At 47.3% G+C, this 20402-nt stretch overlaps 1 protein-coding gene across 1 annotated transcript in view; it reads left to right on the top strand.

Moving 5' to 3' along the window:
* The window catches only part of TMEM260 (transmembrane protein 260), a 412749-nt gene extending 393488 nt beyond the window's left edge, over positions 1-19261 (top strand). Inside the window, exon 17 of the transcript XR_014563091.1 lies at positions 19000-19261. The gene's annotated coding sequence lies outside the window, so the exon portion shown is untranslated. The remainder of the gene's footprint in view (positions 1-18999) is intronic.
* The last annotated feature ends 1141 nt before the right edge of the window (positions 19262-20402 follow it).

The following is a 20402-nucleotide window of genomic DNA, read 5'->3' as shown; positions in this document are numbered from 1 at the left end:
TCTAGTTGATTTATACCCCACCCATCTGGCTGAGTTTCCCCAGCCACTCTGGGCGGCTCCCAATCAAGTGTTAAAAACAATACAGTGTTAAATATTAAAAACTTCCCTGAACAGGGCTGCCTTCAGATGTCTTTTAAAGATAGGATAGCTGCTTATTTCCTTCACATCTGAAGGGAGGGTGTTCCACAGGGTGGGCGTCACTATTGAGAAGGCCCTCCATCTGGTTCCCTGTAACCTCAATAATAATAATATTTTTTTTATTATTATTTAGATGTGCACCTAAAGTAAGAGGCATGTCACTCATGAGTTTCTCATCCACAGAGAGATTTGAATTCTGGAGGCTCTGGAGACGGACCATGCTAGCAAATAGTCCTAATATTTCTAATAATAATCCTAATATTTTCCCTCTGGGCACTCCTTACCTTGTAAAACTCTGATACCTCTGCCTGAACACTCTGATCCTTGAGAGACACTCTTGGACCCCGTCTATGCTATGCATTTAAAGCACTATAATACCATTTTAAAGAGCCACAGCTCCTTTCAAAATAGTCTGGGAAGTGTCATTTGCTAAATGTGCTGTTGCCCTCCCAGAGCTATCTTTGCCAGAGGAATTTTAACAGTCAACCCCTCTTCCTAGTGAAGTTCTTTGGACTGAATGGCCATTACACCCATTTGAAGTGTGGCGTGTCCTAAATCATCTCTCCCAATGCTTGCCTTTACTTACGGAATCATAGACTTGTAGAACTGGAAGGGACCCAAAGTCATCTAGTCCAGCCCCCTCCAACGGAATAGACTTCTTCCAAATTTAAATCATGCAGATATGCATGGTGGTGTTTAAAAACCTGCCTTCTCTCTTTAAAGGGATTTGCAAGAAATAGCCTTAGACTAATTACAAGGTTCTTTCTGTTTCCCCCCTGGTCAATATATGCTCAAATTGCAAATTGGTGACTTAAACACCTGTGGGATGTGTGTGTGTGCAAATTGTGGAGGCCCAGGAGTTTAATCTCCTCTGACATTGTTCCTCAAGGCTGCATGTGAAAATGTTATCCCCTTGTTTTTAACCCACCCTGCATTTTCACCTCAGACTGAGTGGTTTTCACACCATCTCTCCCTTGTTGTCAGTGTGGCTTCAGCAAACTCTTATCTCAGAAACAATCTGGCCTGTGGAAAAAAAGGAGAAGAAAAACAGCAGCTAAGCAGAGCTACCACCTTCCCCCTACCAAACCTATTTGCACCCCACCTTTTTTTGTCTTAATGTTTTCCCAAAGCCTAATCTGTTGGCCTAAGTGTTCTGGGACATTAGCAGCTCAGAGTCCACCATTCCTCTTTGCTGACAGAAAACAACATGAAATTCAAGGAGCCCATCTTTAAACGATGAGTAAACCCCCAATCAGGGTGCGTGTGTGGGGTCCCTTCCAGCAGAGGCTATGAAACGTGACCATCTTTCCATCTGCCATATCTCACCCCACCCCCTGGGGCAATCCTCCCTGCTCACAGACAGCTCCTAGAATCGTAGGGTCCCAAGGATCTCGCCCAACCTCCTAAAAGGCAGGAATCTGAGGAATCAATGAGAGGTGGTCAGCCAACCTCTGCTTAAAAACCTCCAAAAAAGGAAAGCCCACTGCCTTGCAGGGAAGTCCGTTCCACTGTGGAACAGCTCTTGCCATCAGAAAGTTGTTGTTGTTTATTAAATTTGTATACAGTGGACGCTCGGGTTACGAACGTGGTCCGTGCGGGAGGCACATTCACAACACGCAGCGTTCGCAACCCGCAGCGCCACTTCTGTGCACGTGCGGGTCGTGATTCGGCGCTTCTGTGCATGTGCAAAGTGCGATTTAGCGCTTCCGTGCATGTGCGAGTGCCCAAAACTGGAAGTAACCTGTTCTGGTACTTCTGGGTTTCAGTGCGTCCATAAACCAAAAATGTAACCCGAGGTATGACTGTACCTCCGTATACCGGCAGGTCTCAGGGCAGGTCACAGGATAAAGTCAGAATATAAAACGACAAAATACATAATCAAAACAAAAACAACTCAATAAGCCCCGCGCCAACACATGATGTTTAGTAGGAATCTTCTTTCTTGAATCCATTGGTTTGTGTCCTACCCTCCAGAGCAGGAGAAAACAAATAATAAAGTACTTGTTGTTGTTGTTGCTGCTGCTGTAAATCCCTATTTTCATCAGAGAAATGTTCTTTTCTGAGCCTCATAAGAACATAAGAAGAGTCTGCTGGAACAGGCTGGGCAGTGGCCCATCTAGTCCAGCTTCATGTTCTCACAATGGCCAACCAGATGCCTTTGCTTGAAAAGCCTCAAGCAGGATGCGAGCAAAAGAGCCCTCTCCCTTCCAGCGGTTTCCAGCAAATGGTATTCAGAAGCACTGCTGTCTCCTACCTGCCCTCAATAGGGACGCGGGTGGTGCTGTGGGTTAAACCACAGAGCCTAGGACTTGCCGATCAGAATGTTGGCGGTTCGAATCTCCCAACGGGGTGAGCTCCTGTTGCTCGGTCCCTGCTCCTGCCAACCTAGCAGTTGGAAAGCACATCAAAGTGCAAGTAGATAAATAGGTACCGCTCCAGCGGGAAGGTAAACGGCATTTCCATGCACTGCTCTGGTGTGCCAAAAGTGGCTTAGTCCTGCTGGCCACATGACCCAGAAGCTGTACACTGGCTCCCTTGGCCAATAAAGTGAGATGAGCGCCACAACCCCAGAGTCAATCATGACTGGATCTAATGGTCAGGGGTCCCTTTCCCTTTACCTGCCATCAATAGTCCTCTCCTCCATGAATTTGTCTGGTCCTCTTTTAAGGCCACCTACATTGGTGGCCATCAGAAATCTCTGAGGTTCTGGGGCTCTGGCAGCACTTACCCCATCGTTCTTTGGGGACCTTCGGCCCAAGGTCAGGACAGGACACCCTGGAGTGGATGGTGAAGGCTCTCGTGCAGTTATCTCCAAGAAATCATAGAGTGATAGAATCTTAGACTTGGAAGGGACCCCAAGAGTTATCTAGTCCAACCCCTGCAGCACAGGAAACTGAGCTAAAGCATCCAGGACCTCCTCCAAGTGGGGGCATCCAATCTCTGCTTAAAAACCTCCAAGGAAGGAGAGTCCACCACTTCTCTTTTTAAAAATAAATAAATAAATTTTATTAGTTTTTTAACATATCATTTTCAACAACAATTAAACATACTTTTATATCTTATACTGTTTTCTTTTTACTTCCATCAATCACATCTGAAAATTTTCCAATCTATTCACTTCATTTACATTTCTTACTTTCACTATTGCATTTAAAATCTCATAACTAATATCTCTCTTCTTTCTCTACAATGTTTCATATATTCCTCCTTACAAAACTTCTTGTAAGTCCTACTAGCGTAATTTTTTGTTTACAGTTGCTCTTCAAATAGTGTATATTTCCTCCAATCTTCTGTGAATCTCTGGTCCTGCAGGTTTCGAATCCTTCCTGTCACCTTATCTTATTCTGCGTAGTCCATTAATTTTATCTGCCATTCTTCTTTCACCAGAATTTCTTCTTGCTTCCGAGAGTCCACCACTCCTCATGGGAGTCTGTTCCACCACTGACAAGCTCTTACTATCAGAAAGTTTTTCCAAATATTTAGTCAGAATCTCCTTTCTTCTAACTTGAATCCAATGGTTCGGATCCTGCCCTCCAGAGCAGGAGAAAACAAGCTTGTTCCCTCTTCCATGTGGCAGCCCTTGAGATATCTGAAGATGCCTATCCTATCACCTTTCAGTCTTCTCATCTCCTGGCTGGACATGCCCAACTCCCTCAACCATTCTTCATAAGGCTTGGCTTCCAGATCATCTTGATCGCCCTCCTCCACACACATCCCAGCTTGTCAATATCTTTCTTAAACTGACTGTGCAGGGGTAACCCTTGAAATGCAATCCAAGACTGGTCCAGAATCCAGAGGTTCTGCTGGGAGTCAGTCCAACAGGACCAAGGCAGGACATGAGGCAGGAAACCAGGCAGGTACAGGATCTCAGGCAGGATCTGGCATACAGCAATGTTGCTCCCACAACCTAGGACAGGGTCCGTCAGCCTTCTATCTTTGTCGAGGTGGTGGCCTGTCCTGATCCCCCGGTGGCTCACCTCCCTGTCTTGCCAGAAGGCGAGCACTCCTCCTGCGAGTACTCAGGTCTCTCCTTCTCTCAGACCTTAGTCTCTGCAGCTCGGGAGATGTTGGTGGGTTACTAGACCCAAAGGCCGCCTCAGCCTCCCCTGACCCAACCGGTAGTGGAGCAGCTGTAAATGATGGCCCAGCTGAAGGCAACGAGGTCATCCCCGCATCTGGAGCCAGGGCAGGCTCAGGCCCCTGACTCGGCCCAGCTGGTGCTTGTTGCAGGGGAACCTGTGGAGACTGGGGCTCTTCAGGATCAGGCCCCAGACTTGGTTCAGGCAAAGGATCTGATGCAGACTGAGACTCCTCTGGTTCCAAGTCTGAGCCTGAGTCCCAGGCTATCACACTGACAAGAAGTGGGCACACTATTCCAGGTGGTATCTGACCAAGGCAGAACAGAGCAGTACTATGACTTCCCTCCATCTGGAAGGAGAATTCGGTTTGTTTGCTGTACCAGCTCCAGACTGATGCAGCAGAGAAGCCCAGATTGGACCTGCTACCAGTAGCTGAACTGGCTTAGGATCCAGCGGGTCCTTGACCAGCCCAGCTCTCCTCCTTCTCCACTAAGTTTTGGGAGATCCTCTCCATCAGTAGATCCTGGTGCAGCCAGGCAGCCCTGGCAATGGGACTTCTCCACCTCATTTCTCCACCTCCATCTGTGTGGCAGGAGTTTGGATGGTTCTGGACTTCTCTCTTCCCCAAAAATAAAATGCCGCAAGGTAATTTACAACAACAGATTTAAGCTATAGAATCAAAACAAACCAGTAAATGTAATTTAAGCAGAATCAGACCATGCAGCAGAAAAAAACGCCAAATACATCAGCAATGCTATTGACCAAGAACTAGGCTGAATACTACCTTTTCTGAGTACAGAAGAAAAGCAAGATCGTTGGGGAAACAGAGATATGTACTCTGTCTCTTGGGAAAAGTTGGACCATTAATGGAGTCAACAAAAGAGGGAGGGTGTTCCTCCCCCCCCCCAGCCTCGCATTGTTATTAACACTGAAAACAAATTTCACACATCCACCAAAAACAACAAAATCCAATTTAAGTTTCCTTAAAAAAAAAAAACAGAACTAGCAAATAAGAAGCAAAGTTAATTGAAGCACATTCAAATTACAATAAACACATACAGGCCCAATTATCTTCTTTTGACTACTGTGTGGCTTAGAGATGGTGGGTGGTGGGTTTGTTTTTTTTTTTTAATCTTTTGTTTATTGCACTATTAAAAATTATGGAGATGCCGCAGCCACAAGATAGCCCCGGTAAGGAGTTGAGTTATGGGCTTTCTCCATTTATATTTAAATAACCGTCCCCGCCAAATTATACACAAACGGTGCAATAATTCTCCGGTGAAATGGCTATTTAGAAAATAAATAAATAACGGCCCCGTCGCACCAATCCCTTTCTTATTAAATTGCCCATTTTCTGTAGATCATATACTCTTCCGCCGGGCCGCCTCGATATTAGCCCCACACAATCAGCTTGCAATGCTAATGAGGGCGGGTGGAATGAACATTTCTACAGGCTACACTTGTTTATGAACAATGGGGGGAAACAAGGTGGGAAACGAAGAAGGATGTTGGCACTGTTGCAATTTGCGTATGTATATATTTCCCTGGTTGGCAATTAGTTTTGTTCGGAGGGAGGAGGGTGGAATGTCACATGGTCCATGCGAATGTGTGTTTGGCTCAGGTGGCGGTTTAGGTAGGCATTAGTTTGGGCCCTGGTCAAGTTGTGCAGATGCCTGATTGTCGTCTTCCAAAGCAACTACTCTATTGCGTGGCGAGTTCCCCCCTCCCACCAGTAGAAATAAAGACACCGGACAACATTATTTAGGTTAATGGGCTAAAATTGGCCACAACTTCATTGGTTACAGGTGATGAGCGGTATTGGCTTAGGCATTGGTCCTAATCAACTATCCGGCTTCAGTCTGTCTGCCTGAGAGGCCGGGAAGGGTTAACGCCAGCAGGGGGAGCCCTGCTGATGCACATCAACTAGGCATTCCCCCGGGGTCACCGCTCGGGGGCGTGCCTTGGGCCCTGGCCTCCATAGGCTTCGGACGGGGCCACGCCCCCCGGAGTCCTTTACCGGACTACCCTTCACTATCTGGGGGAGGTGATGGCGCTTCTGCCCCCCATTCATCTACATAACAATACCCCCGACCAATGCCTAACCGCCAAACCGTGGAAGTTGTGACGATTTGCTACGAGGTAGGTGAAGAAACCAAGTGGCTGGTGCCAATTTGCCAAGTGGAAAAATTCCTACCAGGCCCCTTAACGGCGACCAACCGAAGTCCATAGCAAGGTCAAAAGAGAACCTTGAAGGGTGGGTGGGTGGGAAATTCCCCAGCTGATCGGCGGCAAAAGAGGATGCTCCTCTGCCCGCTTGCCCTTAAATGGGGCAAGTCACACCCCCTGAGCCAGCTGATTGGCTGGCAGGGAATGACGCAGCAGAGGATTCCCCTGGTCTCGCAATGAGGGAACCGCCAGAAGGCCCTCGGCGCTGGATCTCAGTGTCTGGGCTGAACGATGGGGGTTGAGACATTACTTCAGGTATACAGGGCCGAGGCTATTTAGGGCTTTAAAGGTCAGCACCAACACTCGGAAACATACTGGGAGCCAATGCAGATCTCTCAGAACCGGTGTTATGCGGTCCCGGCGGCCACTCCCAGTCACCAGTCTAGCTGTCGCATTCTGGATTAATTGCAGTTTCCGGGTCACCTTCAAAGGTAGCCCCACATAGAGCGCATTGCAGTAGTCCAAGCGGGAGGTAACTAGAGCATGCACCACTCTGGCGAGACAGGCTGCAGGCAGGGAGGGTCTCAGCTTGCGTACCAGATGGAGCTGGTAAACAGCTGACCTGGACACAGAATTGACCTGTGCCTCCATGGAAAGCTGTGAGTCCAAAATGACTCCCAGGCTGCGCACCTGGTCCTTCAGGGGCACAGTTACCCCATTCAGGACCAGGGAATCCCCCACACCCACCCGTCCTCTGTTCCCCCCAAACAGTACTTCTGTCTTGTCAGGATTCAACCTCAATCTGTTAGCCGCCATCCATCCTCCAACCGCCTCCAGACACTCACACAGGACCTTTACTGGTTCTGATTTAAAGGAGAGGTAGAGCTTGGATTCTATACTGCTTAGGACAGCTTGGTGCCCCAATCTGGAGCTTACCAGATGTTTTGAAGTACAACTCCCATCAGTGCCAAACATCTGGAGGGCACCAGGATGGGGAAGGTTGTCTCAGCAAGTCTGATGATCCTAAGGATTGCAAAAAAATGGGGTAGAGAAATCATCCTGTATCTTTTGCAGATACTCACTCCTTAGCCTGTTCCACCCTGCCTCTACGTTAATTTGCAGGTTATCTTTTTAAAAAGATATTTGAGTATGTAGTCTAAAACCCATGTTCTTTCCAAGTATGCATTTCTCAACACATTCTCCTCCCAAGTACACTCTTCTAAATGCACACACTATCTCAAAATATGCATTTCTTTATCTCTATGCATTTCTAAACATACTTTATCTCAAAAACAGGCGTCTTAAAATGCATTTTGATATGGTTTTCAAGCTGGAATGACTGGAAAGGTGTGGAATGCAGTAGAGAACTCTGTTCCAATCCCTGCATCAGCCCAGGAGGTACAGATTGAAGTGTGGTTCTGGCTTAACCCCAGCCTGCCTCTTTCGAAACCTACCACCGACTCCGTTTCCATTTCCCGGAGACAGACAAACCACACAGCTCCTGCCAACTTTCCATACACATACAGAGAAAAACTTGCAGTCCAGCAGGGAGCCAGCAGTAGATAGCACTCCTGACAGCCTAGGGATAAGGGGGATAAATTTGGTTCAGATCTATAAACAAACTTGTCTGATTCTCAGCCGTCCAAACGTAATGAAACACAGCCGTCCTTCAAAATTTGCACTTCTACAAATTTTGCAATGCGCTTCTCCAATAAAGTAAGGTTCACAAAAATGCATATTAGTTGGGTAAAGTGCAGAAGGAAATCAGCCCTGAGTGCTCACTGGAAGGACAGATCCTGAAGCTGAGACTCCAAGACTTTGGCCACCTCAGGAGAAGAGAAGACTCCCTGGAAAAGACCCTGATGTTGGGAAAGATGGAGGGCACAAGGAGAAGGGGACGACAGAGGGCGAGATGATGATGATGATGATGATGATGATGATAATAATAATAATAATAATAATAATAATAATAATATATTATTTATACCCCGCTGAGTTTCCCCAGCCACTCTGGGCGGCTTCCAATCAATTGTTAAAAACAATACAGCATTAAATATTATAAACTTCCCTAAACAGGGCTGCCTTCAGATGTCTTTTAAAAAGAAGATAGCTGCTTATTTCCTTCACATCTGAAGGGAGGGCGTTCCACGGGGCGGGCGCCACTACCGAGAAGGCCCTCTGTCTGGTTCCCTGTAACCTCACTTCTTGCAATGAGGGAACCGCCAGAAGGCCCTCGGTGCTGGACCTCAGTGTCGGGGCTGAACGATGGGGGTGGAGACGCTCCTTCAGGTATACAGGACCGAGGCCGAGATGGTTGGACAGTGTTCTCAAAGCTACCAGCATGAGTTTGACGAAACTGCGGGAGGCAGTGGAAGACAGGAGTGCCTGGCGTGCTCTGGTCCAGGAAGTTACAAAGAGTCGGACACGACTAAACGACTAAACAACAACAACAACAACAAGTGGAATTAAAACAGGCAATAATGCATTGTGATCCAGCACAGCGCAGCATTTAAAGAGTGTCAGACTAGGACCTCGGAGAGACCAGGGTTCGAATCCTCACTCGGCCATGAAGCCCACCTTCGGGCAGTATTGCCTCTCAATCTAACCTACCCCACAGGGTTGTTGTTGTGTGATTCAATGAGGATGGGGAGAACCATGTACACGGCCACAAGCCCCTTGGAGGAAAAGGTGAGATACGATGCAATAAATCAGGGCCGGCCCAAGATATTTTGGCACCTGAGGCGAACACAAAACCAGGGAATAATAAGGGATTAATAAAGATCTAGACTGGGAACAAGGGGGGGAAGACGATCTATTTTGGGAACAAGATGGGAGTGCAGCGGTGGCAACAGAGGGCGATGCATTTGTATTAAAGTTAAAACCGCATGTTAAAATTTCATGTCTTTGTAGGCCTGCCTAATTAAAAAAAAAAGATTTAGCAGGCACTGATAGGAATCCAGTCTAATATAAATGAGTGAGGAGTTTCAAAAAGTAGGTGCTGCTGCACTATTGTCGATGTCGTTTAAGTGTCAAATTTTGTATTGCTCATTGCCAAGTTTATTTCTGCTTTCAGTGAGTGGTCCCATCTCTCTCCCTCTCTTGGTTTAGATGGCAGGTTGAAGACTTCAAAAACTTAAGACTTAAAAGACTTTGGCTGTGCACACACCATACATTTGAAGCACACCGGCTCTCAAAGCATCCTGGAAACTGTGGTTGGTTAAGGGTTCTGGGAATTGCAGTTCTTTGTGGGGTAAACTACTGCAAGATTCTTTGAGGGGAAGGGAATGTAATTAAACATATGGTGCATAAACAGGCTTAAGAAGAGCTGTTGGCCGGATGTGATACAGGTGTTGACAGCGACCACAAAGGCCATCACGGACCTGTTTGTTTAATCTCCCCCTTGTACATAGAAGCAGATCATGTGCCTAAATCTTTTCTAACGGGGCTCCTTTCGCCTTTATGCATCATCAGTGATTGCAGCCAATCAGGGACCTGATAGTGAATGCGATGATGTCACAATGCCGCATGTGCTGACATCACTCTCAGTAAATGAGGGTGACGCCTCCCGAATTAGCCACATGTGAGATTCACATCAAGCTTAGAATCCCTCTATCACTTTCCTGACTGGATAGCTCAGCTGGTTAGAGCCTGGTGCTGATAATGGCAAGGTTGCAGGTTCGATCCCCGCATGAGAGAGCTGCAGATTCCTGCATTGCAGGGGGTTGGACTAGATGATCTACAGGGTCCCTTTCAACTCTATGATTCTATGGTTCCTTCCTTCTTTCCTACTTCTTGACATACTCTTCCTTTGCTCAATATGCCCAACCACATTTAGCCATCAAAAGGCCTTCTAATAATAATAATAATAATAATAATAATAATAATAATAATTTATTATTTGTACCCCGCCCATCTGGCTGGGTTTCCCCAGCCACTCTGGGTGGCTTCCATAAAGACCAAAAATACACTAAGATGTCACACATTAAAAACTTCCCTGAACAGGGCTGCCTTCAGATGTCTTCTGAATGTCAGGTAGTTGTTTATCTCTTTGACATCTAGTGGGAGGGCGTTCCACAAGGTGGGTGCCACTACCGAGGTTCCCTGGTTCCTTGTAGTTTTGCTTCTCGCAGCGAGGGAACTACCAGAAGGCTCTTGGAGCTGGACCTCAGTGTCCGGGCAGAACAATGGGGGTGGAGACGCTCCTTCAGGTATACTGGGCCGAGGCCGTTCAGGGCTTTAAAGGTCAGCACCAACACTTTGAATTGTGCTCAGATACGTACTGGAAGCCAATATAGGTCTTTCAAGACCGGTGTTATGTGATCTCGGTGGCCGCCCCCAGTCACCAGTCTAGCTGCTTCATTCTTGATTAGTTGTAGTTTCCGGGTCACCTTCAAAAGTAGCCCCACATAGAGCGCATTGCAGTAGTCCAAGCGAGAGATAACCAGAGCATGCACCACTCTGGCGAGACAGTCCGCAGGCAGGTAGGGTCAGGGGGAGCCTGAGTATGAGCCAGGTAGGGTCTCAGCCTGTGTACCAGATGGAGCTGGTAGACAGCCACCCTGGATGCAGAATAGACCTGTGGCTCCATGGACAGTTGTGAGTCCAAAATGACTTCCAGGCTGCGCACCTGGTCCTTCAGGGGAACAGTTACCCCATTCAGGACCAGGGAGTCCTCCACACCAGCCTGCCTCCTATCTCCCCAAAACAGTACTTCTGTCTTGTCAGGATTCAACCTCAATCCGTTTGCCGCCATCCATCCTCCAACCGCCTCCAGGCACTCACACAGGACCTTCACCGCCTTCACTGGTTCTGATTTGAAAGAGAGGTAGAGCTGGGTATCATCTATTCTCATTTAAACCATGCTGTCCTTGCTGCCCTGAACTCCTGGAACCACCCCCTGGGACGCCTCCGTGCGAGAACCTCCCTTCTTTCCATTAAGCCTCCCTTCCAAATTCATTTTTCTCTCACCCCCCCCCCCCAGTCCCTATAGTCGCTAACCCAAAATAATAATAATAATATAATAATAATTTATTATTTATACCCCGCCTGAGTTTCCCCAGCCACTCTGGGCGGCTCCCAATCAGTGTTAAAAGCAGTACAGCATTGCATATTAAAAACTTCCCTGAACAGGGCTGCCTTAAGATGTCTTCTGAATGTCAGGTAATTCTTTATCTCTTTGACATCTGATGGGAGAGCGTTCCACAGGGCAGGCGCCACTACCGAGAAGGCCCTCTGTCTGGTTCCCTGTAGCCTCACTTCTCGCAATGAGGGAACCGCCAGAAGGCCCTCGGCGCTGGATCTCAGTGTCCGGGCTGAACGATGGGGGTGGAGACGCTCCTTCAGGTATACAGGACCGAGGCCGTGGGCATGCAGTTGGCGGTCACCCTATATTCTGCCACTGTCTCTGCTTCCTCCCTCCTGCTGTTGATTCCCTGGCTCTGTTGTGGACTGTAATCCCCTTGGGACGGAGACCTGCCACGTCGGCTGTTTGCAAAGAGCTGTGAGCAAAGAGGGTGCCATCTAAATAAATTGTTGTTGTTGTTTAGTTGTTTAGTCGTGTCCGACTCTTCGTGACCCCCTGGACCAGAGCACGCCAGGCACTCCTGTCTTCCACTGCCTCCCGCAGTTTGGTCCAACTCAGGTTGGTAGCTTCGAGAACACTGTCCAACCATCTCGTCCTCTGTCGTCCCCTTCTCCTTGTGCCCTCCATCTTTCCCAACATCAGGGTCTTTTCCAGGGAGTTTTCTCTTCTCATGAGGTGGCCAAAGTCTTGGAGCCTCAGCTTCAGGATCTGTCCTTCCAGTGAGCACTCAGGGCTGATTTCCTTCTGAATGGAGAGGTTTGATCTTCTTGCAGTCCATGGGACTCTCCAGAGTCTCCTCCAGCACCAGAATTCAAAAGCATCAATTATTCGGCGATTAGCCTTCTTGATGGTCCAGCTCTCACTTCCATACATCACTACTGGGAAAACCATAGCTTTTACTATACGGACCTTTGTTGGCAAGGTGATGTCTCTACTTTTTAAGATGCTAAATAATCTAAATAAATAAAACCTTGCTTTCTGCTGTGACGTCACAAAGGGGAAACAAAGCAGTTTAGGGTAAGGAAAAGGACTGGTGCTTCTTTCAGAGCAGAAGGCCGCTTCAAAAGCTCATCTCAAAAGATTACCAAACGGTGCTTTTCGACTCTGCCTCCACTCCCACAAAAACCTGTTGTTGTTGTTGTTGTTGTTGTTTAGTTGTGTCCGACTCTTCGTGACCCCATGGACCAGAGCACGCCAGGCACTCCTGTCTTCCACTGCCTCCGGCAGTTTGGTCAAACTCATGCTGGTCGCTTTGAGAACACTATCCAACCATTTCGTCCTCTGTCGTCCCCTTCTCCTTGTGCCCTCCATCTTTCCCAACATCAGGGTCTTTTCCAGGGAGTCTTCTCTTCTCATGAGGTGGCCAAAATATTGGAGCCTCAGCTTCAGGATCTGTCCTTCCAGTGAGCACTCAGGGCTGATTTCCTTCAGAATGGAGAGGTTTGATCTTCTTGCAGTCCATGGGACTCTCAAGAGTCTCCTCCAGCACCATTATTCAAAAGCATCATGTGCTGGTCCAGGGGGGAGGTTACCGTGGGGCGAGGTCCAGGACCTGAGTTGAGGGTCAGCAGACAGTCTTCCTCGGGCGAAGCAGGGTCCATAGCGAGAAGCCGGGCAAGGACAGGAACTCTGGGGGAAACAGGACTGGATGCTGGCCGAAACAGCTCATCAACGACGTTGCGCCCGCAACCTGGGACCGGGCTGACTGGCCTTTATCTTCTCTGAGGCCAGGGGCAGTCCCGGCCCCCAGGAGACCCGCCTCTCCTGGCCTTAAGGTGAGCACTCCTCCTGGGAGAAACCAGTTCCCTGAGCCTCTCTGCCCTGAGCCTCTGCAGCTCAGGAGAGGCTGAAGGGTTACTGGGCCCAGGGGGAGACTCACCTGTAGGCACTGAGTCCTCAACCACCTCTGGAGCCAGAGTGGATTCACCTGGTGCCTGCTCCTGAGGATCCGGCACAGGTGCAGGCGCTTCAGAATCAAGGCCCTGCCCCAGTTCAGCCGGCCCTGGAGGCGGGGACTCCTGTGCAGGCTGGGAGTCCTCCAGTTCAGCCTCTGAATCGGATTCCCAGGCCATCACACATCAATTCTTTGGTGATCAGCCTTCTTGATGGTCCAGCTCTCACTTCCATACATCACTACTGAGAAAACCATAGCTTTTACTATACGGACCTTTGTTGGCAAGGTGATGTCTCTACTTTTTAAAAAACCTAACTAATATTAAAACACAGAAACTAACATTAAAACACAAAAACCTAACTAACATTAAAAAAACAAACCCACCCCTGTGTTTTGGAGTGTGCCTTAAATAATGTACAATTTAATTCGGATCAGCTGATAAGGCCATGGTAGAAGTAAGTGACAAGTTTGCCTCTAGCAAGTAAATGAATACTCAGTGCTTTGGGAAGGTATACTTGAAGAGTGTCACATCCACTCCTAACAGAAATTCTATTTTTTTTAAAAAAAATGTTTCTTAACCTCCTCCTTTGTTGCGTAACTCTCTGGTGCAGGACGAGGAGAGAAAACTTTTCGACTCATTGCAGTGGCTGTGCGATAAATAATAATTTAAAAAAACACAGTGTCCTCCCTCCTCGCCCTGATTTTTCCTGGAGTAAACTGAGCTTCAGCGTGCAGAATTTGCGTGGCACGTTCAAGAGCGCAACCTGAAAAATATTCTGAGCGTGGGTTAGGCCAGCTGTAGAGAAAGAAAGAAAGAAAGAATATAACAGCCAGATAAACTTTCCATTTTCTGATATTCTAGCCAGAGATAGGAGCTAATTTGCCTTGTCCCCCCCCCCAGCAAAAAAAATAAAACATCCTCAAAAAATGGCAATTGGGACCAGGGCGGGGTGGGGGGAGAAGGGGTGGTTGAAGAGGGACTGTATTCACTAATTATACATACTGAAAAGATTTTGGTGCAATGCAAGATGATCCTTGTGATATGCTAATCCGTTTTTTTCTGCTTGGTGTTGCCTGGAGCTTCTCTGTCTCTCTGCCTCTTTCTCTTTCGCTTCCCCCCCCCCATCCACCTCCCCCCCCCCACTGTATGACAATATAAACTTGCAGCCACAAAGGGAATCGAATGGGTGAGCCGGAGGAGGGATATAACTCGAACACATGGCAGGACCTCCTTGCCCCCCTCCCGGAGGGCTGCCCCTTTGTGGCTTCTCGGTTTCGTATCCTGAAGTCAATAGCAGAAAAGGCTGCCACAACTTGGTATGACACTCTGCTTCTCTCCCCCCCCCCCTTCTCTTTGCATTCATGAATAGTCAGCGAGCAGCAGACAAAATAGAACTAATCTTTTTTGACAGAATTGTTCAATTTTAGAGGGGCGGCTTTGAGAAGATCAGGCGGGCATTTGCAGGGGGGCGAGGAAGGGGGGGCAAACAATGGAGCGCCATCCCCTTGGCTGCTGGCCTCATTGTTTCGCAAAAAGCACAATTGCATTTATTTATTATTTATTTTTTTTAATAAAAAAACAAAACAACCAGCGACGTCTAATTGACCGGCTTTGAGAAAATAAGTGTGAAGAGAGGGGGAAATAGAAAGTTGAAAGCCTCACAAAGTCGGGTAAAGTTGTGCGTTAAAAGATCATGAGGATTATTATTATTATTATTATTATTATTATTATTATTTAAAAAGGCAATGATTCCACCATCATTGTCATATATACTTGCTTAATCGACCAGAATATTTGCAATATTGGTGGGTCTGTTTCTTTCTTGATACTTCCATAATATGGTCCCTTCTTTTTTGCTCCTGCCTGTTTCTCATTCCTGTTTTTTATTGTTATCCAAATTGTGTTCGATCCAGTAGTTTTTGTGTGCATACAATTTATTATTATTATTATTATTATTATTATTATTTAGATATTCCCTATCCATTTGCAGGCTTAGGACTACCGAAGATTTGAGAGATAGAGATAGCTAGAGAGAGGGGTCGCTGCCCCCCCCCACAACACCGTCTCTCCCTCTCCTTACACTTAGGAAGGAGACAAACAAAAAACACAAAACCCAGCCCACCAGCCACCCATCTTCCCAATGCATGGGCAAAAGCCCAGAAGTTAGCAACGTGGCCCATGCAGCTGCAACATTGCATTTCAAATTCAGTTTACTCATAGGACGAGGGCTAATCCTGCCCCCGTAATTCCCTACAGCCAAAATCTGCCCCCTCCCTGAGTGACAGTGCATTGCAAAGACAGTACCACGCTTATCTTTCCTTACCAGATGGCCGACTTGGATCAATGCACACATGCCACGATCAATGGGAGCGATAAAGAATTAGGAAAACAGTGGTACATGCTCCCAGAAAAGCTTGTACACTGCATAATTATTTTATGATTCTACACATGGTTACATGTGATACTGGAGTCGAGAAGGACAGGATAATTAGAGAGCCAGGGAGAATTTTCGTTCGGCGCTCGCGCACTGCTGTCGGTCAGCAATTTCCACTCAGTTAAATTCAATTCTTTTCAGGGTTTGTTTGGGTCATGTGTGTGTGTGTTTAACATGTCTCCCCCCGCCTTTCCCCGAATGAAATATTGAGGGAAATATGTACACATCTCGTGGGGGACTGATCCTGCTTTAAAGGTCCCAGTCCCAGTCTGGTGCAATTTGGGGCTGGGGGGTGTGGAGATAAACAGCAAGTGTGCCCTGTGATACAACCAGCCAATGTTTGGCTGAAGGTAGGGGCGTGTTGAGGGTATGCCTGGGTTACAGATGTTCAGGGAATTCTATCTTTGCAGATTCCAATATGAGCACTTCAGACTAACGTGTGGATCGGAAATGCAATTCCTAGATTTCCCACTTTTATGGATGTTGCAAAGCAAAGCTCTGGGTGGTTAAGTCATTCTGCAAGTTTTGAAATGCACATTTTAAGAGAAAATAAAGTGAAAGAGAATACTTAGGTAGATTTAAATGCTGGTGCAGATTTGAGGTTTGTTTCATTTTTAGTAGATGAATGGAACGCAACAGAATGAATGCGTGTGAAAATGACAACACACACACACAGAACGATGGTTTCACCAATCCTTGGCATTGATGGTAAGGTAGGCTTCATTTAGCCTCACCAATCTATTTCTTGCGGACCACCAGACCCCAGACTAGGCTTGACATACGTCTATAATTTCCCAGACATTGTTGGAATGTGGCAGTCGGAAGCAGTGTCCGGGCGGAAATCGCTGAAATGTCCAGGGAAAGTCTATATTTTGGTGAATTATAAATAATAATCATCATCATCATCATCATCATCATCATCATCATCATCTTGAAAATGTCATCAACTTTGCTCCAAAAAGCCCAACAATTTTTGTGTCCGGATTTTCACTTTTTGAAATATGGCAGCCCCTACCCCAGACCCAATTTATTGGTGCTGTGAGAGCACTTTTGTATTTCCAGAGCGCTCCAACCAGCTGCAAGACACATTTTCGGTGCTGAGTTTGCTACAAGTAGGGAGCGCAAAGGTGCAAGGCAGGTAGGGCTTCGTCTTGGAACAGAGCCTTTAAAAAAATATATCATCTAATTGTGGGGTGTATGTGCTGGGCTTGGAGGGGACTTTTTTCTCCCTGACCAAATCAGTGGGGGGAAATCTGTTGAAACCCCATTTCCGTGCCCCACTAGTGCCCTGTAATTGAGAGGGGGTGATGGGGAGGCAGAATAAGTGTGCATGAGTGCTATCTGTGTGGGTAAGTATGTCTCTTTCTGCGGTGGACCTGTGTGTGTTTGTGTGTGCACCCCATTCAAGAGACAGCGAAGGTCCCCATTTTAACGACACCCGCTTTCCCTTTCGCCATGCCCACTGCTGACATGTGGCCCTCGAAGGTTTGGCCAACAGTGAATGTGGCCCTCAAGGTGAAAAATGGATTAGCTACCCCTGCCTTACAGATTAATATACCAAAGACATCCCCCCGCCCGACGGCTACGACCTTACAATGCACCCCTCTACCCTTGCCTCTGACACCCGAGATGTCTGTATTTTGGAGACCCACCCTATTTTAGTGATTGCAGGTTCCTTTAAACTGCTTTTGATGTTGAATTATAAGTTCTTCTAACCTGCCCTGGGACTTTAGGGTGAAAGGCTGGTAGTTAATGGTGATTGTGATGATGGCATCTGTAGGAGAGAGAGGGGAAAAACAGGGAGACACAGGTTAAGGGAGGGTTGTTAGCAAGCACTGTTATGTTCTTGTGATTTGTTGAGGTTGAGTAAAAAAAAACACCTGGAAGAGACATGTAGGTATAGCTTGGTATAAAGTGGATGCTCGGGTTGCGAACATGATCCATTTGGGATGCACGTTCGCAACCCGCAGTGGCGTGTCTGCGCATGCGCAGGTTGCGATTCGGTGGTTCTGTGCATGCGCGACCGCCAAAACCTGGAAGTAACCCATTCAGGTACTTCCAGGTTCCAGCAGTCTGCAACCCAAAAAAATACAACCTGAAGGGTCTGTAACCCAAGGTATGACTACAATTTTTGGTATAATAAATTAGGCAGGGAGTTCCAAAGATTAATTTCTTACAGACATGGAAGCTTCCCTTTCCATGCTCTGAAGGGCTGTTGTTAAAGAATGCAATGAAATAATGTACACAGAGAAGCACTCTGAACACTCTAAAGGTACAGGTAAAGGGGGCCCCGACCATTAAGTCCAGTCATGACCGACTCTGGGGTTGCGGCGCTCATCTCGCTTTATTGGCCGAGGGAGCGGGCGTACAGCTTTTGGGTCATGTGGCCAGCATGACTAAGCCACTTCTGGCGAACCAGAGCAGCACACGGAAACGCTGTTTACCTTCCCACCGGAGCTGTACCTATTTATCTACTTGCACTTTGACAGGCTTTTGAACTGCTAGGTTGGCAGGAGCAGGGACCGAGCAATGGGAGCTCACCCCGTCATGGGGATTCGAACTGCAGACCTTCTGATCGGCAAGTCCTAGGCTCTGTGGTTTAGACCACAGTGCCACCCACATCCTCAATTAATGCGAAAATTAATAAATATGTGGGGTATTCTGGAATGGAGGTCCGGAAATAAGCAGGCAGAGAGAGTAGAGATGGGTCGAGTCTTTGAAAAGAGCAAAAAAAAACCAGAGAGCTGAGGGTGATACTGTCCCATGATCAATTCTGTATGCAGTGATGTATATTGAGATAAACCTGTATTTGCAGGGAGCTCCTCAGTTCCCAATGCATCATCAGTGGAGTTGCCTTTGCTGAACAAAAAAGGTTGCCAGGTCCTCCTAGCGAGTCACCTTCAAATAGAGGTACCAAGCCGGACTGCCGCTGTGCAGACTTCAAGTCTCGCTGGCTATAACTGGTCAGAGGATTGGTGTTATTGTGAAAGTGAGTGGCTCAGAGGCAGGGCCACCGCCACTGCTGTCACTCGGGATAAGCGCCGTCTCGTCCTCCTCCCCAAGCTCAGCACTGGCGGCACTGGTAGGGGAAATAGGGACATTCCAGGATCAAATCAGAAGCGGGGATGGCGTTTGTAATTCCAGAACTGTGCCTGGAAAATAGGGTCACTTGGAAGGCATGCCTTCAGCCAGGGCCGGATTTAGGTTTGATGAGGCCCTAAGCGACTGACGGTAATGGGGCCCTTTATATGTCCAGCTGTCCTTTGTCAACAACAAATTGCCGCTGTTTTTTATTGTTGACGATATGCTATATGGTCATTTATGGATCCAATAGGTATCTCAAGCCATTTGCACACGTTGCCATGCGACCAGTCCATGCAGAATGTAGGCACCCTATATATAGAAAGGAGCAAGCCAGTGATATTTTAGGGAGCAGGCTAGCAGGCGGGGCCCATGACTTACATCATAGGAGCCGACACAACACCAAACACTGTTGCTGTATGGAGGTTTCATTTTATTTGCTTTTTATGTTATATTTAGCAAATGTACATCTAGGTTTTTTCCCCTTTAATTTTTTGGGGGGCTCCAAGAGAGTGGGGCCCTAAGCTATAGCTTGCTTATCTTATGCGTAAATCTGGTACTGCTCAGAGGAATCTGCATCCCTGTAATGCATCTTCATCCCAGGTGCCCTAATCTCCAGGTAAGAAGTTGGTCATCTTCCTTTCTGTCTGTCAACCTTTGTTCTCAGGCTCAAGCTCAGCTCACTGCCAGAACTGCACCAGACAATAAGAGAGGAGAGATAGAAATGCACAGATAGAAGTTTAAGAAAGGCGTCCATTGGGGTAGAGAGTAGACCTCATTCTTCATTTTAGACCACATCTGAATATCCATCAGGAGTCTGTCCTGAACACTGAATCGACCCACTAACTGTTGTTGTGACCTTTAAAGCCCTAAACGACCTCAGCCCAGTGTACCTGAAGGAGTGTCTCCACCCCCATCGTTCAGCCCGGACACTGAGGTCCAGCTCCGAGGGCCTTCTGGCAGTTCCCTCCCTTCGAGAAGTGAGGTTACAGGGAACCAGGCAGAGGGCCTTCTCGGTAGTGGCACCCTCCCTGTTGAACACCTTCCCATCAGATGTTAAGGAAATAAACAACTCTCTGACTTTTAGAAGACGCCTGAAGGAAGCCCTCTGTTTAGGGAAGTTTAAATGTTTGATGTTTTATTGTGTTTTTAATATTCTGTTGGGAGCCGCCCCGAGTGGCTGTGGAAACCCAGCCAGAAAGGTGGGGTATAAATAATAAACTTATTATTAAATATATATTTTTATTGTAGCTCTGTCAATGGAGACCGAGACTCTTAATCTCAGGGCTGTAGGTCCACGCCCCACATTGGACAAAGGATACCTGCATTTTAGAGGGTTGGACTATATGACCACTGTGGTCCCTTCCAACTCTATGATTCTGCGACTCCAGTCAGTGTGTGCAGTGAATCTATACATGCCGAAGCCACTCATGCCTTTCCTTTATAATAAAGGAGGTGAAAGGGGGGAATTCTTTGAACTTGGTTGCTATGGGTATGAAAAAGAAAAATAAGTGCTGCAACATAAT

This window comes from Podarcis gaigeae (assembly GCF_964106915.1).
Source record: "Podarcis gaigeae genome assembly, chromosome: 1".
Taxonomy (NCBI): domain Eukaryota; kingdom Metazoa; phylum Chordata; class Lepidosauria; order Squamata; family Lacertidae; genus Podarcis; species Podarcis gaigeae.
The sequence above is the reverse complement of the archived record's forward strand: the minus strand, read 5'-3'. Positions and strand labels throughout refer to the sequence as shown.